Below are 12,947 nucleotides of genomic sequence, written 5' to 3'. Positions count from 1 at the left end.
TATAGGATTTTCCAGGGCGACACACAGCAGCACAGGAACATCATGTTGAGTTTTTTCTCCCCTGACGCTTTTTTATTTATTAAATTTCTTTTTATAAAATATTGATAAAAACATTTTAGTGAGGTCCATCCTGTCCATCATGTGTGTAATTTCAGCATGTAGGTGTACGACACATTTTCCATAAAAGAGACCCACATAGAACACATAAAGAAAGCACACATGGGGATTTGCTTGACTGAATTTCCAAAGGGAAGAGAGAGCATGGTAGGGATGGATATTTGGACTCTTGAGCAAATTCAGTTGCATGCAGTGAAGAACACAAATCATGTTGATCAGGAAATGGCCCTAGCAAAGAACGTGCTCGGCAGTGTTCATTTCAAATTCAATTTGAACTAGACGGCAAAGCAGAAAATTATATTGTCAAAGGAAATCTGTGAATAAAAGATGTCCATTCGTGCTTTCAGAGGAATGTGTGATGGAGTGAGGCACGTCTCTATTTATTGAGCAATGACTGCCTGTGCTCCTTTTAACAACTAAAACACTTCGATAGAGGAAAATGGCCTCCAGTCCAGCAAACATCTTCCCATCAAAAATAGAACCAAGGCAAAAGCCATATTTTCATATTCACCTGAAGACCAATATGTTACAGGTGCACACACACACAAACACAGAGCGCACTCAATCACAAACTCAAAGCCAGGGACATTTCCGTATCCTGGTAACATGAGCATTTTTCCCCTGAAGGGCAAGTCACATTGTTTTCCAGATGTATTAGAGACTAGTCATTTGTTCTGGTTTCACAAAGCAATTTTTGTAATCTGCACAATAGGTTTGTCATAGACTGCAGTTCAAATTTTATTTCACATACTTCCTTTAATGTTTATTTATTTATTTATTTTTCCATTTTCTGCGAAGATACCAGTTTTGAAAGACAGTATGGAGCTACAGGATGTCTCATAGTTTATAAAATTCTGGACCGTGACACAAATCTGACAAGACTGCCTATTAATCAAGACTCAAACCATGGCACAGTGAATGTACACTTTATGTCCACATGGGCACACGAATTGACCAATTCTTTGGAAAAAGGACAAATTCCCTGTGATTACGTTCAGCTCCAAGTCAACTGTGAAACCCTTCCATTACCAGCAGCTTAAAGGAGCTCTTGTTTATAAAGGTAGCCTGAATGTTAAAATGCCAAGCTAATGTATCCAAGTGCAATCGAAGTGTCATTTCCTCCCGCACATAAAATGGGAAAATAACCTAAGGCACTGTTGTGCCAGCCACTCATTTAGAGTCACAGTTTCTCTTTTAGCTCTGAGAGATCTCTGGACAAGGACACAGGCCCATTAGTGGCTATTCCAAACCCTCGCTCAGACAATTTAGATATTCAAATATCCGTCCGCTTAGTGCAAACTGTTTGCAAAGAAGGGCTGAATTGGTAATGTGTTATTAATCTTTTCCTCTCTGCAGCCTTTTCTCTTTTCACCACACCATCACCAGTGCATCGGTGCAACTTCTTCATGCTGCCGTCTGTGTCCTGGAAGTAGAAGGGCAGATTGGCCATTGAAACAGGAAGGTCAGAATGCAAATTACTCCCCTCCTCCTCCTCCTCCTCCTCCTCCACACACCCCACCACTCTCTCTTGTGAATAGCAACAATGTCCCTGTTTTTAATTATTCTGTCATCTTCAAAGAATTCCCTGTCAAAAATGTTTGGCGCCCAGAAAAGCCTAAGTGCTAAGATAAATGTTATTCATTTCTGTGACAGTGTTTTTTTCCCTGCTCCCACCTCTCCATCCTTCGTCCTGCCACACTGCCTTATCTATCAGGCAATTATAGCAAATCAGTCTGCCAGTGGCAGAAGTTTGCCTTGCAAAACAGCACCAATTAACATATACAGGACATTAGAAAAGTCCTACAATTAGTGCCACACTAAAGCAAGTGGAGTTACATTTAGATAAAGCTTCACATTTTAATGCTGTCTGATGCTGAAAGCGAGGTGGCATTAGTTGGCGTAGATACTTGTCAACCCCAAGAATGAAGTAAAATAAGATTTGGGGTCTTCTTTGTGTCCTCTCACCATCCTCCTCTATGCAAGTCTTGAATTCATATCGTTCTAGACATTAACATTTCTATTATAGTTCTGATTGTGCTTAATAGTATCTTTAACTGCGGATGTATTTTTTGTCTGCATTACTTAACTTAGCATCTGATTGTTATTTGTGTGTGTGTGTGTTGAAGGTTCCTTGGTTGCCCTCCACCAATATTGGCACCCTTTGGTAAATATGAACAAAGAAGACTGTGAAAATTTGTATTTATTGTACGTTTTAAACTTTTGTTAAAAAAAAAAAAATCACAAAAATACTCTGCTCTCATGGATATCAAACAATTGCAAACACAACACAGATTTATAAAAAAAAATGTATTTGCTAAATATAGGTGGGCGGCAATTATTGGCACCCATTCAGTCAATATTTTGTGCTGCCTCCCTTTGCCAAGATAACGGCTCTGAGTCTTCTCCTATAATGCCTGATGAGGTTGGAGAATACATGGCAAGGGATCTGAGACCATTCCTCCATACAGAATCTCTCCAGATCCTTCAAAATTCGAGGTCCACACTGGTGGCCTCTCCTTTTCAGTTCACCCCACAGGTTTTCTATGGGTTTCAAGTCAGGGGACTGGGGTGGTCATGGCAGGACCTTGATTTTGTGGTCAGTAAACCATTTTTGTATTCATTTTGATGTATTGTTTGGATCATTGTCCTGCTGGAAGATCCACGGGCCGTTTTAATCTTTCTGGCAGAGGCAGTCACGTTTTCATTTAATATCTGCTGATATTTGATAGGGTCCATGATGCCATGTATCCTAACAAAATGTCCAGGTCCTCTGCAGAAAAACAGTCCCAAAACATTAAAGTGCCACCACCATATTTAACCATGGGCATGAGGTACTTTTCCATATGGCTACCTCTCTGTGTGCACCAAAACCACCTCTGGTGTTTACTGCCAAAAAGCTCTATTTTGGTTTCATCTGACCATAGAACCCGATCCCATTTGAAGTTCCAGTAGTGTCTGGCAAACTGAAGATGCTCGAGTTTGTTTTTGGATGAGAGTAGAGGCTTTTTTCTTGAAACCCTTCTAAACAACTTGTGGTGATGTAGGTGACTCGGATTGTAGTTTTGGAGACTTTCTGACCCCAAGACGCAACTAACTTCTGCAATTCTCCAGCTGTGATCCCTGGAGATTATTTGGCCACTCGAACCATCCTCTTCACGGTGTGTTGAGACGATAAAGACACACACCCAATTCCAGGTTGATTCACGACATTTCCAGTTGACTGGAACTTCTTCGTTATTGCCCTGATGGTGGAAATGGGCATTTTCAGTGCTTGTGCTATTTTCTTATAGCCACTTCTCATTTTGTGAAGATCAACACCCTTTTGCTGCACATCACAGCTATATTCCTTGGTCTTACTATATTTGGCCTATGTTTGACAAAAACAAAACCCACACTTTATCCTGTGAACCTAAGAATAGATTTACAATAGTGATTTCTTTATAATAATGTTCATTCATTCTTTATCAAATCATTCATTCATATAATAATCTTTAAATTATTAAACAGTATATAAGGCATGCAGTTTCATTTTGCAGGTCATATCGCAGGCTTGTAAGGGCTAAAAAAGATTTATGGTTGAAGGAAAAGAACATTTGTGTCATGAAATCATGTCAACTGTAGGGTTGACGGAGAAGTCCTCCACTTGCATATGTGTGCATATCTGCTCATCAGGCTCATTAAATAGGAGACAAAAATATTCTCTTCTTACTTTTTTTTAATGTCTATTGTATTTATAGTTATTGCTATCTTAAGTATATTAATAACACATTAATTACATAAAGATGATTAGTGTACTGTATAAAGCATTTTTTTTTTTTGGTAACTGAATGCACAAGGTGATTCTCTGAGATAAATCTACAGGGCCTGAAAAGAAAAACTACAGGGCCTGACATTCTGGGCTGTTTGGCTTTGTGATTCTTGCTTTGTAGGGACTGCCGGCAGGTGTGGCATTAACGCCGGACACAGAGCCAAGGTCACCGGGATTCCACGTTAATAAATAGTGTGGCGCACGAGAGGGCCGCGCAGTGGGTCCGCCGTGCCATTCGCCACATACATCAACTCCACTGAGCAGAAAATTGAAATGGAAATCGGAGCCTTGAATGAGCCTGGATCCCATTGTCCCCAGGACATGGACTTTCATGATTTATGATTTCTTTTAGGGCTGCTGGAGCCCCACTCGCCACTTCATATTATCCCTGTGCTGGACAGGTGAGTTCAAGTGAAACTCTGAATTGGAGTGTGATTTGGGTTCCCTAGATAGAATATGATGACTCTTAAGCTGGACTGGATAGCTATCACTAGGCAGCGCGGGTTGATAAAGTAGAAGATATTGCAGAAAAACAATAGCAGGGCGAATGATGAGAAAAGAGATGAGCACTATAGTGAAAAATAATCATGATGAAGAAAAGCAGTGAAAAGTAAAAGATGCACACCCGTACAGTATATCTTACCACCTAATACATTTCGTCCAGGTTACAGGATCGAGCTTTTCTTCCAGGAAAAATGAGACAGAACTTTAAATTAAATTACAAAAGTAACTCTGTAGAATCTCTGTATATAATAATGTAAAATATTGGACACTATATGCATTTGTAATGCTTTAACAGAGCAACAATAAATAACACTGCAACATCAGCATGCACAGCAATATACACGGCAACAAAATTCAAGTTGTGCTTCAGAAATTGTATATCTGCAGCTTTTGGCTCTGGCTGAGGAGAAAGAAGTGTTGGGGTAGTAACATCTAACCCAAGGTCTAGTTGCAGGGGGTAGCAGGAAGATGTCCTCCACCATCAGGGGACATTTCGGGGTTAAAGGAGTGAAACGTTGTTGAGCAGTGGTACCCGTCTGACACTGATCTATGATATATAGAACCAGTGGCACTGAGCATGCGTTAATGGTGCCAGTGGGGCTTGTCATAACCTGGGAAAGTCTGTATGGCTCTGGTTGTGTTAGGCAAGCATGCCTGAGTATCAGGTGTAACAGGAAGAAACCATATCGATCCAGAGCATGCATTAACAGTGCAAGTAGAGCTTGTTACAGCCTTAGTCACTGGAGAGGCATGTATGGCTTTAGTTGCATTAGGCATGGTGGCAAGGCTGAAGGAAGTGCTTTAATCCCATGGGCCCCGGAGGAGGTACAATAGGAAATAATGCCATAGCAGGTCAACACCTACCTGTGTAGATGTACCTGTGTTTAACTCTGGACTAAGGGAAAGATGTGCCATTTTTGTGCTGGTTGCAGGTTTGGGTGAGTTTATTGTCCACCTGCATTAATGCTACCAGTTTATATACTTTATGTTTATCAGCAGTATTTATAGCCATGCAGGTGATGGTTCATTTGTCTGTCAGTAACTTTAAAGAGATCTTGTCTAAAAAAAAAAAAAAAAGAAGAAAAAAAAAAAAGAAGTAATTCCATACACTCCACATTCCAGTTTGAGCAGTTGGGAAGAAACTTGAGAACCCACAGGAAACCCATATGGACACATGTAAACACTGCACAGACAAGAACCCAAGCTCAGGATAGAACCGGGGACTCTGGAGCTCTGATGCAGCTCACAAAACTACCTTTTTACAGCTTATCTAAGAAAACAAATGTAAATATTGTGTATCCTGCAACATTACAACAATCCAAAGCATAAGGCAAAAGAGTTGTACACTATTTCTACAACAGGTAGATGTGGTCCACTAATCTGATTGGTCGAGTAGTGTTCCAGGAGTGCTTATATTCACTATAACAGCACTCGGACATATCACTGTGTGTACAACTCCACTTGTGTGTGTTCGCCATGTAAAATTCCACTTAAGCGTTACTACAGTAGTGTTAGTGACATCATCAGTGGACATGGCAAACAATAATTTTCAGGAATATAACTTTTGGCTTAAAATATGAAAGTGTGTCAAACGAAGATGAAAAGGAAGAAGGGACGCCAACCATTTTTTTAATGGAAAAAAATGATGAAAAACACTTAATGTGAGCTGTGAGTGTAGCAGAGTGCTTGGTTAGTTTATCCTTCAAACAATGGTCACATTTTCTTTACAGGAGAGCACAGAGAATGAACAAAAACATTGTCCTTATTTTATTAATCTGACAAATCAGTGTAATTGCAAAATAATAGGATTTGCCAGATCAAGTGCTATATTATAAGCTGAGGGTGAAAATCATATTGTTAAATCAAACCAAATTTGCAGTGATTCATGTGATGATTACAGCTAGGACTACTCATGCAGCAATATATTGGCGATATACTAGACTCCTTTTAGCATGCATGATTTTTGCATGCTTGCTATTTTCATATTAAACTGTCTCTTGCTTTTATGTTATATAATATTAAATTTGATCGGGAAGAAAAAAAAGCTGTTTGCTTCATCAGCTCACATTTTCTGTCTGATTTTTTTTTTTTTTAAGGAGTTTTAAGGCAAGTGTTTATAGGCAATGGTTTAGACGCTTCTACTCAAGAAAAATCTGGCAACCTTGTAGGCATGAACTATATACAGGTCATATGCATGGGGCACCCAGAACATTACTAGGCAGCTGCTTAAACCATCTCTGAATACATGCAACTTTTGGACTCTGAATACGGCCCTCGATGTGTTTCTATTCATTGCATTATTTGACTTTTGCACTCTACTGTACATTTGAAAGCACAAACGGCAAAACCAGCATGTGGAAATTGTTGTGTCTGTTAACAGTTGTTCAAGCGAGTCCAAGCCATCATTGGCTACAGATCTCATGGCAGAATGTATCTTAATTTTTTTGCTTCTGTGCTCTTCAAGAATACACAGCCTCAAGGCAGCATTAATTCAGAGTAAGCAATGAATGAAAGATCAAACCGAGTTTTCTGTCTGACCCTCTGGGCTTCTTCGGACTCGTCTGCTGACACAAACAGGATTCAGTGGCTCATCACTGGAACATACGTTCAGTGTTTAGTGCTTAGTGAGCCACAGAGTCGGCTGGAGTTCTCTCTCCTCTTCTAGCCTGTGTACAGGAGAAAGCGAGTCCCCCACAGATGATGGTATTTAGTGTTCCTGATTCAGCACGGCCCAGGAGCAGGCCATGATGGATGATGGAAGGGACCGAAAAATCCCCAGCTCCGGGACTCAAAAGCCCCACTCAACCATTCTGTCCTGAGGGAAGGTGAGGCCAAAGTCATTCACTACACTGAGGAGAAAAGTCAGAGCAAGAATTATGTTAATATATATGAGACAAAGGTATATTTTAGATTCTGAAATTCCCATGATCCAGTTAATACAGGCATGTCCTAGTTCTCTGTTTAGCTTTTCAGACCCAAATATGATATTTATGCAGTCTGTTCTCACCCTGAACTAATTGTAGAACTAATATATGTATGCGTGTGTACCATTAAGGACAAAAGTTGGTATCCTCTATTCTTTCTGAGAGGAAAACTAAGGGTAAGTTTCCAAATCAGTACATCATAAACAGTCAGTCAATACCTTGGAAGAGCCACCTAGTAGCCAAAACACCTTCCAATATGTATGAGAACCCACAGAGAACATACTAGGGCATGAGGAGGACATGAGATACAATAACCAGAGCTCAAGACTGAATCCCGAACCTTCCTTCTGTGCCAACATGCCAGCCACAGTAGTATGTATAGTTGGTTAACATTCAAGTGAGTGTGTGAACGTGAGTGGATGGTGCCTTGCGATGGACTGGCGTCCCATTAAGGGCGTATTATCACCTCACCCCCAATGTTCCTTGGATAAGCGTCACTGGATCCACTGTGACTCTGCCAGACTAAAGCAGTTACTGAAGATAAAAAATAAAAACATAATAGCTGATTCAATATATTTAGATGAAACTTGTGACAAAGCAAAATGAAGCTGAATGAATCCCCCCATTTTGCAGTTAGTTCATGTAAGGCCATTCAGTGACACACCAGGAGAAGCAGTGCTATCTTGGACTTGGCAGTGAGGGAGGAAGAGCTGTGTGTGTGGCTGGAGCTGATAGAAGCGTCCTTCTTCTATACCATCTGCTCAGGAGCGAGGTGCATGAATCCTCTGCTCCAGCTCCATTAGTCTGCTCGGTGAGGGGAAGCACTGTGCCGCTGCTCTGGAGACTACAGCAGAGAGCAGACTAATGACCAGCTAACTTCATTAGCATCAGCAACAGCAAAATAGGCACTTTCTTTTGAACTGCAGACCCTCTGAGGTCTTCCACAGCTCTCTACTTCACTTTCTGTTGGAAAAGATGCTTGGTACTTGGTCTTAATTCTCCATTAATATACTGTCTGATATAGAAGATATTTATTCCTGACACTAACCATGCGTGTTTTGTGAGGCCAGCTGCTTGGTAATGAGTGCATTGTATGAGTGAAGGTGGTCACACAACTTTGCCTTGGGGTGCTGCTGGGTGGGATTGGTCATGGAAGAAAGGATGGTAGAAAATGGATCCTCAGGCCAGCTGCAAGGAGTTGTAGGAAGATATCAGCTTCACTGCCATGCCACCCAAACATGGTCTAGGATTAAAGAGGCAGAACACTGATTTATGATCCTGAACTTAGCCTGAAGGTAGTGGTGGATGTGTGATTGACAAGAATGCCAGTAGGTAATACATCTTACTAATAAGTACTAATCAAAAATGGTCTTCTCATCCCGGCTAATTTGGAGATCTTCAATCTTTACCATATCAACAATTATAAAATATTCTTTGTTAAATAACAGCACATTTTAAAATCTGTTTAAGTAACTGTGAATTAGCTGTTACTATAGAAACCATAATGTATTAGAATGAGCGCATTAATATAAACCTGGGATTTTTCATGCAACTGCACTACTGTGTGAGATGCTGTTATCGAAAATATAGGCAATTAAGAGAGACAGAATCCTATTTTTAGGCTATAACTAATCATGAACATTAAAAAAAACCTCACCAGACTCATCTATTTAATCCAGGATCTGACTGAATATCCATACAGAGTAGCTCAAATAACACTTTTTCAACTTCTCTTCAGTCAGAAAGCTGTGCTGTGCTGTTATAACAGGCGGCTGAACCACATGGTTATGCACATTTATCACTGTAATTCCAGCATAATAATACTGATGATAAATTCATCTCCTTTTCATCACTTTTCCCTTCATCTCAAGGCATTTCAAATGATGTTTTGGACGTAATACGTTCACAAGGGGACATCTTCAGTTTTTGAAATATAGCTTCATCTGTAATTGGTATGAAAACCGGACATTGAGATCACCAGCACTATTCTTCACTCTTCAATTTACCAAGCTAAAATGTCAAATGTCCGTAACTTAGTAATAAGTATTTCATTTAATAACGTTGCTTGTATTTCCTCATTTGTAAGTCGCTTTGGATAAATGAAAACAACCCCTGGGAAAAATTATGGCATCAGCACACTTAAAGGATGCTCATCCAGCTTTTTTTTTTTATACTTCGCAGCAAATAAACAGTTGGTTATTTTGAAGAAGAAAATAATGAACCCTGTCTATTTTTCTAACTTTAAACCACAATGTAAACAACAATTTGTCTTTTCTCGAATCTCCTCTCTCAAGGATTTGTTTTATTAAAGAATAAAAGTTGTTACAGTAAAAGAAAATATTCACAATGAAACAGAGATCCATTCTCTATTTAACAATAACTAGATCAAATTTTTTGCTTGCACCTAACAATATAGACATCAAGCCAGGCTTGCGAAGCCCGACTCTGCGTATGATCTTCACCCGAGGTTCGGCAAAGCTTGGTTTAAAGCATGCATGTATATATACTGTTTAACATAGCTGGAACATTTCAAGAAACAAAACATTTCATGCACTAAGTGAATTCACACTACTCGAGTTTTCACACTTCCCATTTTGGCTGTTTTGCTATATGAGGCCCAAGGGGAATTTTTTTCTGGTTAGACAGTTATACAACCCCAGTTCCAAAAAAGTTGGGACGCTGTGTAAAATGTAAACAAATAGAAATAAAAACAGAATGCAATGATTTGCAAATCTCATGAACCCATATGTTATTCACAATAGAAAATAGAAAACATATCAAACGTTTAAACTGAGGAAATGTACCATTTTAAGGAAATAAATAAGGTAATTTTGAATTTGATATCTCAAACAAGTTGGGATGGGGGCAACAAAATGCTGAAAAAGTAAGGTTAAGTGGCAACAGGTCAGTAACATGATTTGGTATAAAAAAAAAAGAGTATCTTAGAGAGGCTTTAAGAGTCTTTCAGACATAAAGATGGGAATTTTATACAGCGTCCCAACTTTGTTGGAATTGGGGTTGTACATTTTCAGAACAATAATGTGTTTGTGCTGACTTGCATGTAATATGCGTGTGGGAATACACCTTGTGGTTAACTTTTGAAACTCAGTAATACATTGCTGTACAATGGTCTCTGGATTGAGCCTTATTTCTTGTTTGAGCTGTAAACTCCACATGTCGAAATAGTTCCTGTTTTTTTTCTGTTCTCTCTAATTCTTTGTTTCAGTAAACAAACACAATCTCCCTTCATTAGTATTACATAAAGAAATTGATCCCAACATTATCTTAATGTCAAACCATTCTTTCCTAATCTGATCAGATTGTTTCTGAAGCATTTCTCTCTTCAATGCAATTCAATCCAATTTGATTTGTATAGCGCTTTTTACAACAGTCATTGTCTCAAAGCAGCTTTACAGAAATTATATAAACACGGGATAAAGATTTTAAATGTGTGAATTTATCCCAATTCATCATCCACATTTGAAGTCTGTGCAGGTGAAGTCCAAGAATCTCTTCACTGCTGTGAATTCTTCTCGTCTCGTCCTGCTTTCCAGTGTCTTCTGTGCTTCTTGCGTCCTTGCTTTTCCTGCTACTCTACACTGGCGTCTCTTTTCCTTTTGTCTTGGGGTAAGCGTGAATGCAGATGCTTGAGGCCTTGGTTCTATGAAGTCATGCAGAGCACGTTTCTTGATAGGCTGAGTGTAATATGTCATAAGTTGAGGCCTAGGCCTCTGTACAACAAATCATCAACAATAAAAATCACAATTAGTACTTTGTTGCTCCTACTCTGGCTTTTATGACGGCCTGAATTCTTTGAGGTATGGACTTAACAATATTCTCCATCAAGCTGGTTCCACCTTTCTTGAATAGCGGTGGACAGATCAGCTTTGCAGGATGGAGCCTTGCCATGGACCAATTTTTGAAATTTCCACCAGACATTTTCAGTCGGATTGAGATCCGGACTGTTTGCTGGCCATGTCATTGAGTGGATATGCCTTTCCTGAAGAAAAGCTTTAACACTTTTTGCTCTGTGGCCAAGATGCTGAAAAATGACTTCATCACCACCAAAACTATTTTCTAGTGATGGAATGAGAAAAGAAATTCCGTTTTATAATCCTTCTCCATTGTTTCAATTGACAACTCTGTTGTTGGGGCCATGTTTCCTCTCAGAAAGTCCAAGGTTAAGGTCTGTAAGCACTCTCTTTTGACCGCAGACTAATTAGCATTTTTAGACTTGTGCTGGTATTTGTTTTAGAAATGCTAATTTTCCCTTAACATTGATTTGATTACATTATTTTTTCCTCTATTTGATCTGGAAAAAAAAAATGCCATTAATTAAAGTAATTTCATTTAACTTGTTTGAAGTATGTTTCACGCAGCAAGAATGTTCAACTATTAAACAAAAAATTGTTTTTGGTCATATCTGTGATTTGCTACGAAGCAAAAAAAAAAAAAGGCAGGTGAGCATCCTCTAACTGTGGTGATTCCATCATTTTTGCCAGGGGTTGTAAGTGCAAATGTAGATGAAACACATACCTTGTTTTTGGTTTTGCACTCTTGATATGGAAGGTATAATACTACATTCATGTTACTGTGAACCAACCGCTAGACGTCCAGAACTAATAATCTAAAGGGTGAATTTGGGGGAAAAAAATAGATAAATGATATTCTGTTCTGATCCAATTAATAATAATAAACATAAAATAATTTCTTGCATAAGTATTTCATTGTGTACCTGTTAAAATGTTTAAAAAGGTCTACATAGACAGATAAAGGCGCGTTAGAGAACAGAACAAAAACATCTCTCCTGCTGCCTGCACTGGAGAATGAAGTGAATAATTCCCTCTTTAGCGGGGCTGAAGCCTGTTAAATTATGGATCTCCAATACAAACAGTCCTCCCGAGTACCAGGGAGACGGGCTTCCCAGGGTGCTCCAGCATGAGGTCACCCCTCAGATCTGTGATATAATCAGCATATCCCACATGCCAGTGTCTCCAAGTGCCTCTGAAGCCTTTGTGTACTGAAGAGTATTGATTTATTACTGATGCGAGCTCTGTATGTCTGTTCATTAGACTCGGTATGAGATTTAGAGGATTTTCTAGTTTAGAAATGAGGGATAATGCTTGTTTTACAAGAATAGGACTCATGACGAGCCTAACATAACAGTGCAGACCTGCCGAGCGACCGAAATGCAGCACTTTCTCATGTTGCTCTCTACTAGCAATAGCACAACAGCAGCAATACAACACACATACATATATACATATAATAATATATACATGTATGTATACACCAAATAGCCATAACATTAAAACCACCCGCCTAATATTGTATAGGTCTTCGTTGCACCACCAACACAGCTCTGATCCATCGAGGCATCGACTTCACAAGATCTCTGAAGGTGTGCTGTGGTTTCGATCACCAAGAAGTTAGCAGCAAATCTTTAGAGTCCTTTAAGTTGTCTTAAGTTGAGGTGCCAGAAGGGGGACCTACACAATATTAGACAGGTGGATTTATTATTACAGTTCGATGATATAGAATTCAGAAAACTACAGATTTTCTGAGCTAATGTACAGTATTTTAAATCTGGTTAA

This window comes from Ictalurus furcatus, chromosome 6, assembly GCF_023375685.1.
Source record: "Ictalurus furcatus strain D&B chromosome 6, Billie_1.0, whole genome shotgun sequence".
NCBI classification, from domain to species: domain Eukaryota; kingdom Metazoa; phylum Chordata; class Actinopteri; order Siluriformes; family Ictaluridae; genus Ictalurus; species Ictalurus furcatus.
Note: the sequence above shows the minus strand (reverse complement) of the source record.